The sequence below is a fragment of the Octodon degus genome, unplaced genomic scaffold (genome assembly GCF_000260255.1).
Source record: "Octodon degus isolate 3935 unplaced genomic scaffold, OctDeg1.0 scaffold00235, whole genome shotgun sequence".
NCBI lineage: Eukaryota > Metazoa > Chordata > Mammalia > Rodentia > Octodontidae > Octodon > Octodon degus.
Window position 1 is genome coordinate 1,042,993 of NW_004524811.1, and position 8,734 is coordinate 1,051,726.

Here is an 8,734-nt window from a genome sequence, read left to right on the forward strand (position 1 = left end):
AAGGTCAGTCAAATCCCCTCAGGATGTAGCATGAATCCTTGTATCGCAGCTTATAGATCCTTTGTGTCAGCCACGTGGATTTATTTTCCACTTGTATTTCTTCTCCTGAGAAGTGGGTATTCATCTCAGATGCCCATTTTTGCGTGGGTCTATAAATTTTGGGGACCTTGTTTTGGTTTTTGTTCATGAACTATCTGTTTACCCCTACGTCTTCAAGATTTCTACCTAATTTCTCTTCCAGGAGATTTAGTGTTTCTGGTTTAATACTTAGATCTTTAATCCATTTTGACTTCAAACCAGGTATTCCCCTTCTGAGTATTTTCCTAAAAGAACTGAAAACATCATCCCATAGTAACATGTGTGCACCCATGTTTAAAGCAGCACAATTTGTCACATCCAATTCTTGAAACCAACCAAATTGCCCTTTCTTTGAAGAATGGATAAAAAAGATGTGGTGCTTTTATACAACGAGTTATTACTCAGCTATAAAGAAAGACAAAACTCAAAGCCTTTATAGGAAAGTGGATGCAACTAGATGTTATAAGTGAAATAAATTAGACCCACGTGTGTAAATATCATATTGTCTCCTTAGTTTAAGAACCTGAAAGAAGAAATAAAGCCTGAAAAGTATAATAGATATAATAAAACAGCAAAACTGAATTTAAGAATTAAACAATGAAGATGAGAGAAATAAGAAAAAATAGGAAAAAAAGGGTGAAAACATGGAAGTATATATACAGGATAGCTGAAAAGATTGTACTAGTAATTTCCATCATCTTTTTGAAAATAGCAGTTAACGTGGAATTTTTAATGAGTTAACTATATACCAATATCTGTGATCTATCAATGACATCAAGGACAATAAAGTAAAATACAAAACCACGCTTGAATGCCTCTCATTTTGGTCTTCTAAAGGTGTATCATTTCTAAGGTCTTATCAACTATACTCGTTAAAGTAATTTTTTAAAAAGTAAAAAAGAAAAAAAATTAAGCTTTCTTGAAAACTGAAAATATTCAATTATTTGTCCAATCTTGTGTATCTGTTAATCTGTGCAACAGATTTGACAATATAAATAAAACCACCATTTTAATTAGCTATTTTTTAAAAAATCTGTAACATATGTATTGTTACCATTTCTGTCTTTGTTTCTGTTTTTGCTTTTATTTTTACTGTGCAAAATAAAATAAAAATTTTAAATACCCAGAAAGCTATATTAAAATAAATGCCAAATTGATATGTAATTCAATATTAAATTTATGGTGTGTTAGGTAAAATTCTACAACATGTAGAAGTCTCTCCCTACTCCATGTGACTCCAATTCCACAGAAAATCTTTTTTTTTTTGTGGACAGCAGGTTGAGACAGTATCTCTCTATAGAGTTCAAGCTGGCCTTGAACTATAAGGCATAGGCTGACCTTGAACTCACAGCGATCCTACTGCCTCAGCCTCCAAAGTGCTGGGATTAGGAGTGTACACCGCTTTGCCTGGCAGAAAAAAAAATCTATTTTAAAAGGGAAGTTTTTGGATATCAGCTAAATTTTGGACCACTGATAGATTCTGTTACAATGAGAGCTTTTACCATTAAATAATTTAGCACTCACAATTAGTAGCACCCTTAGAACAGCACTAGCCCTTAAATCATTTGTTACAAAGATGATCATTTATTCACTTTATTGCATAAAAATTTACATTTACTCAGCACTTTAATTCATTTAATCTTCAAATAAATTTGTAAATAAAGTATTGTTCCTCTCAGCTTTACAACAAGGAATTGGAAGACGTGAGCCAGATATATATGGGGCCAAGTTCGACTCTAAATACTGATCTCTCTAGACTCAAAGTCTATACTATTTTAGAAATATCATCATTCGTGCAAAAAGCAAAATAGAATATGCAAGTGGAATGATTTTTCAACATTGTATTTTACTTTATTTCTGCATTTGGCATCTTATCAACCATTTAAATGTATGAAAGTTTTAGAACTCATGCGTGTATTACCTAGTAAAATTTCCATATACTCCATTTTCTTATTTTTATACTTCTCAGGCACCCATCAGTTTTACTTGTGTGTCTGATTGGAAGATCTTTCATTTCAAGGAAATGTGAAATGTTTCCATGGAGATCAGCTTGAGATAGCCCAGTGACAAACTTCTTAGCTATAATTTCACATTGGTTTCTATGGTTTCCAGATAGGAGAAGAAAATGAAGTTGCAGATTTTTTTTTTTTTTTTGTAATATAAAAAGGTTACTGGAAAATAAGAGATACTGCTCAAATTAACATCATCTCCCAAGAGAACAACTGCTGGTATTGTAAAACATGAAAAATTTTATGATGTATTTTATCCCTTTACGTGTTTTTCTGTACTTATAGCAAATGAGTAACTGTCATGATAGTTAAGCCATTTCCACAATTAGCAGACAAGTCTCTTAGAAGGGCACATTTCATTGTTGGAATTTGTTTCAGCAATCGTTACTAAGTGCCTTGCAATTTCCACTTCACAGTTTTTGAATTAGATCTTTAAAGATGCCATCTACTACATCTATTAGATTAGTAAAGGGCATAGTGGAAAACTGTAGGAAATACATGTCTTTTTTATTGTTCATACCTGATATCAATATGCTTGATACCAATATTCATTCTCCTGTTGGTGATAAAGTTGCACTGCAAAGTAAAAACTGATAAATGTTGGGACTTTGTATTCAAATCCCATTAAATTGGTAGCACATAATTCAAATTACTCAAATATACACCCATCTTAGGTCCTTATTCTTCAGCCTCTCTTGTTTACCAATTTTGACACAAGTAGATACAGAACTATCCGTCTACCTATCTATCAGTCAAACACTATTTAGGAGAAGATCAAAGTTGTCTTAGAAAGTGTATGAATCAGTAAACTAAAACCTGAGAGATGCAAATTGTATCTTAATTTCTGCCTTCTATGTTATTTAGCCACTCAATAAATAATCATAGGAATATATCTAGTCAATGAACTAGTGGATTTTACATAATTCTTCTAAATATTAAATGAGAAAAACATTTAATCCTTTAATAATGTAACAGCACGTAAATATGGTGAACTTTACTCATTTCGACTTAATTTTCATACTAATACCCCAATAGCAAAAAGCAGCTTCAATATCAGTTTCTCAAAGAAAGGGAAGACATGCAGTAAATGAAATCATTCATGTTGGCTGACAGAAAACGAACATTTTTAATAACTGTCAAGGAATATACTTTAATGAAAATACATAACAGGATAATTCTCCAAGAAATGTGCGCAGCTATATTGTGTATTGTGGCTGGTAACTATAAATTCATTTAAAATGCAGTTTTTGGATACATAGAAAACAAAGTGGCTTTGATCCAATGTTTTACATGTGGTCTGAATATAATTTACAGTAAGATGTTAGGAACAGAGAAATAGTAAATGTTTAAGTTTGGTTATAATATTTTGGATATTTTATTTAGAAAATAATTGTGTCTTGAGAAAAAATATGAATATATGCTTCAAGGATACATTCAAATACATTATACACACTTTTTTCTGTACACACAGACACGCATACAGAAAACTAAAACATTACAACTTTCATCCAAATTTCAAATAAGAAATACTATTCAAGATAAAAGAAAAAAAAAGTAACTCCCGTTTTAAAGTACTCATTGTATGTCCCATTCCCTTGTTTTTTCCCCCATCATCTTTGTTACACTCCAGCTTGAATCTTAAGAAATACCACCTTATCCGAAAGAATTCAAAATAGTGTAGCTGGGAACTTAAAGACAATTTCTAAAATCCGAGAAATCTATGTGGGCTTGATTCCTGAATTCATTGTGTCTAAGCTGCATATTCAAGTAAACTTCATGTGACTCTGAACCTAATTTTTAGAGGAATGTTATACTGTGACCCCACAGACAGCTTCTTAATACTAGCTTCCCAAGGGGGGGGGGGGAACCTGTTTCTGCAAAATACACTGGCCATATCTGACAATGGATGGTTTTAGTTTAATTTCAAATGTGTCCTGAAGGATAAGGATTTTTTTCTAAGAAGGAGTAAGTACATTAAGTAGCATAAATAATTGTCCTTTACCCAGGAAGGACAGATGGCCATAAACAATTCCACACTGAGCCATGGGCACCAGACAATGGTTTGACAGGACAAGTCAGGCATTAGAAGGAGCAGTGCTACAAAACTGGTAACAAAATGTCAGATGGATTGTGTGAGCAGATTTCTACAAAGTAATGCAACAGAAGATATTCATACCTTATATAAATTCTCACTAAAAGAATACTCAGCAGAGGAATATCTTAACAGTGAAGGGGAAAATGACCCATTTTCTACACTTTGGAGTTTTTCCTATCTAATTTGTGCTTTTATAATGTCTCAAAAATAGTGACCATGGAAGAAAGGATGGAGTCTATGTAAATGCTCTGCAGTGCAGACTTCCACTCAACAGAGATGGTTTAGCCAGAGCTACTGTTGAGTGGCCAAATTAGTAAATGGATAGACCAACATTATCCTCACTTAGCACTGTCCCTTGAGGGAAAGATCTTCCATCCAACAGTGCCAGGCTGACTGCCTTAAATAATTTCCATCATGCAATAAGCAGTACTTAGTTCTTATTTGGATATACATTACATATATAGATTTAAAGTAAATAAAGTATCTTCCCATAAATGTGTGAAAACTATCATGCATGGACTTGCAAAGTTTCTTAATCAGCATCATGGTGTACTCATTGTCCTGAGTTAGACCAACACTGCAACAAATGAACACAATGATTCATGCTATGAGAATTACCATTTTCACCATGTTTCCTACCATAGGTAGAATGCTGTAATGGCTTTTTAAAGTGTTAGCAACAATTCAGTGACATTCAGGATGTTGGCTATGTTCTAAATAAGGAACAAATTGTCAAGAGTTAAGGTGTAAAGATTTGGAAGTCAAGAACAGAATATGAAATGGTTCCTCTCACAATTACCCACAATGATCCACTAGAGAAATGTTTCTCACAAGTTCCCATAACTTTAGGCTTTAGCAGTCCAGAAGTATTAGGCTTCCACTATGGATCATAACAATGGTGCTATTGAAGGATGTTGAGACTGCCATCCTAAGAGGAATGTGCACCCTTCTGGGAAGACAGGATGTTTTGTTTCAAGGACAATTGCCTAATTTTAGATGAAGGCATATTTTTTACTGTCTTCACTAGAAATGTAAGTATGATTAGGAAAGCTAGTCAGGTTGACGCACAGCAGTAAAAAGTAGCTTTCTAATTTCATCTTAGGTCAACTTGAACTACTTTTTCTAGTTGTACTATTTTGTTTTGCATCACTATGACAAAATATTTGAGGTGGCTAACTAAGAGAAATTTTATTTAGCTCATAGTCTGGCATGTAAGATTGAGCAACTGAATTGGTTTGGCTTTTCTCTAGTGAAGTCAGAAGATGACATTATTTCAAGAGGTCAGGGAGAGGATGACATCACACAGTTCCTTCTGGTGATTAAATGCTCTCACTCTAGCCCTCATCTACTAGAAGTATGACCAGCTACCAATATACCACCCTGGGAACAAAACTTTTAACCTATAGACTCAATATTTAGGACATTTAACATCCAAACATACCATCAATATTCCTTTCTCTCTATGGTCAGGTTACAGTTGGCGATAAGAAAAACAAAACAAAAACAATGCATGAGTTAGGGAAAGCAGGCATGAAACACCAAACTAAGCTGGTTCAGAGTGCTAAGCATTTGATAGATTGTGCAATTTGTTGTGGAATTTCTGTCTTGCTTTCAACTGTACTTGGGCCAATATCTATCTAAACTTCTACCTATTCTTTTCCTTGAGTCTGAGCCAAATGAAAGTGTACTTCCATAGTGATGGGACACGAGTTTTCGCTGAAGGTCATTGCAGTGCTTATAGATAGTGACAAACAGGTGCATGTTCCAATTTGAAATCCTGACTTCAGTGTTTCCTTCTCATTATAGTTGGCCCTAGTTCTTCCCTACTGCACATCAAGTGTTCCTCTACTAAGACCATGTTTTGTTCCAAACACAGATAATCGTCTTATACAGATTTTTCTACCACTTATCATAGTTACTTTCATTCTAATTCCCACAATTAATCCTACAGGCTGTACTATGCATGGTTCTTCTGTCCCTTCACTTTCACAAAAGAAAAGTGGCAAAAAAATACCGTCTGAAAAACAGAAAATTTATATAACAGAAAGCTAAACATAGACTGCCCAAGCACATCTATGATCAAGAAAAATACACATTAAAATATAAACTATTTCATACTTACCAATGGGGCTAATATTGGAGAATGATTTTGAAATACTGGTGAAGCATAATATGGATTTTCCCTACAACCTACCAATTTCATATGAAGGAGGGACAAGAGACTAATTCTCAAATGGCAACATGGGAAGGGAGTACATGTAATATCCTTTTCTCGCTAGAGAATAATACCAAACATGTATTTGAGCTTGAGGAACAGATACCTTGAAGTTGGTCATTCAGTGGAAAAGAAAGTACCTGTTGCCAACTGGTATACAGCCCTTCTCTCTGAATTACCTGAAGTCAACTAACAATTCATTCACTCAACCTAATAGAAAGTCTAACACATCAGAGCCTGTTCAGAAGACAAAATCAGGAAAAGCACCTGCAAACCTATCCTTTTATATAGTTTGCGCACAAAGCAATTACGTACATAAAACATATCTAATGTGAGGTGATGATAAGCACCAGGAAAAATAAGATAAAGAGGTAAAATTGAAAAAGCCAGTCCGAAAGAGATTCCAATTTAAAACAAAAAAGCAAACAAATGTCTTTTCTGAAAAGAGCATATATGAACAAAACCCAGAAAAATGTAATGAGTGAGTCATATAGAAACTAGAGAAATGCATCCCACACACAGTGAAATGACAATGGAAACATCTTGATGTGGGAGGTAAAAGCTAGTCAGTGCAGCATCTTAGGGCTCACATATCCTTCTACAAACTTTAGTTTTACCTCTGGAAAGAAATGGATGGTCATCGGGTTTTGCAGAGAGAAGCTGCATTATTAGACAATGTTTTAGAGCGATCACTCTAGCAGTTTTACTGCCAAAGACACTAGGCATGGCCCACATGTCTAGTGGGACAGAAGATTAAGAATCAAGGACATTATTTAGAAAATAGGTACAACAATTCCAGTGGTGTACTCTATCTAACAAGTTTTTTAGACCAGGGTGGAGAAAGAAGGATGCAAAAAGTGGTTAGCTCCAGAAAATATTTAAAAACAATATTCGACAAGATTTACCAGCAACTTAATTCACAAGGTACATACATGCATATACAAGCCTTAAACCAGACTTAAATATTTGTCATTCATAATTTCCTGTATACTATATCCAGTACTATAACACTGCTTTCAATCACTAAAATGAATACTTGCAATGAAAATTTTATAATTTCAAAACATTTTATTTAAGTTGTGCTACTTTTAAATGAACAGTGGAATGTTTACATAACAGGTTTGAAACAATTCTGTATACAGTATTAATGGTAATTATTCTTCTCTCCACTCTTTTGGAATAACTCGGCCAACAGGAGATGGGTTCCACTCTATTCCCATCTGAGTAGTTAAAAACACCCATGTAGTAACACAGAAAATGGCTCCACTAGTTAGCACAGTATTGCCATATTTGTCATGAAAATTTGGTAAGTGTTTCATATGGGTCTGTCTTGCTGCAATTCGCTGAATGGTTCCACTATTGAGAATATTGAGTAGTGCAGATTTGCCCAAGGGAAACATCATGAAGGTATGACAGAACTGAAGTTGACTGTAGCCCTTGATCGATATTGTTGGTCTCAGGCCTGGGAAAACAAACCAAAAAAGGCAAAATCATCAGATCTGCATTGTTCTTCCCTTTCTCAATATTTTGCCTCTACTATCCCCCCCTCTGAACTTTGATATCACAAAACTTAGTCCAGACATGGTAGCGCACACCTGTGATCCCAGCACTTGGGACACTGTAAACAGGAAGACCACTACTACTTGGAGCTCCTCAGTGAGATCCTGAAAAAAACAAAACAAACAAACAAACAAAAAAACCTCAAGTCTAGAGCTGGTTACTTTAACTTATTAGGCAGTTACTTAACTCCTCTTGTCTCATTGTTAAACTGAAATAATAACATCCAACACCAATGATTGCTACAGACATGACATGTGATAACCTAAACCAAAAATAACAAAGTATACAGTCAGTATTAGTTTTAGTACTTATCACAAACAACTAATAGTATAGTCCAGAGATAAACTTCAAACATATCAGCATGTCTAAAATGGCTATGAAACATTCTGAACTTGCCAACTAGTCTAATGCCTAACCTTCTATCAACTATAAACATTTTATTTGTTTTTTGACACAGGGTCTTACTTTGTATTTCACGCTGGACTGAGCTCAATATGCAGCCTAAATTGGTCTCAAACTAGCAGTAATCCTCCTGTCTCTTCCTTCTGAGTGCTGCTGGTATTAGAGGTGGGTGCCATTACAGTTGGATAACAATAAACTTTTGAATTTCAGTTAGAATTATAAGTAAGTCACAGTGTGTGTCATTGTTGCACTCTGCCTAAAGCTTTCATTTCTCCCTCCTGTTTAAACTCCTTCCTTTGGACTGGCCAAATAGCTCAGTGGATTAAAGCACCTGCAAACAGGCACAGGCCAGGGGTTTGATCCCTGGGCCTGCCA

The 8,734-nt window shown here is 34.7% G+C and overlaps 1 long non-coding RNA gene across 1 annotated transcript in view; it reads right to left on the reverse strand.

Moving 5' to 3' along the window:
* Positions 1-7,496: 7,496 nt before the first annotated feature.
* LOC111813880 overlaps positions 7,497-8,734 on the reverse strand; it is a 97,309-nt gene continuing 96,071 nt past the window's right edge. The window contains exon 3 of the long non-coding RNA XR_002819009.1: positions 7,497-7,859. This is a non-coding gene — a long non-coding RNA (uncharacterized LOC111813880). The remainder of the gene's footprint in view (positions 7,860-8,734) is intronic.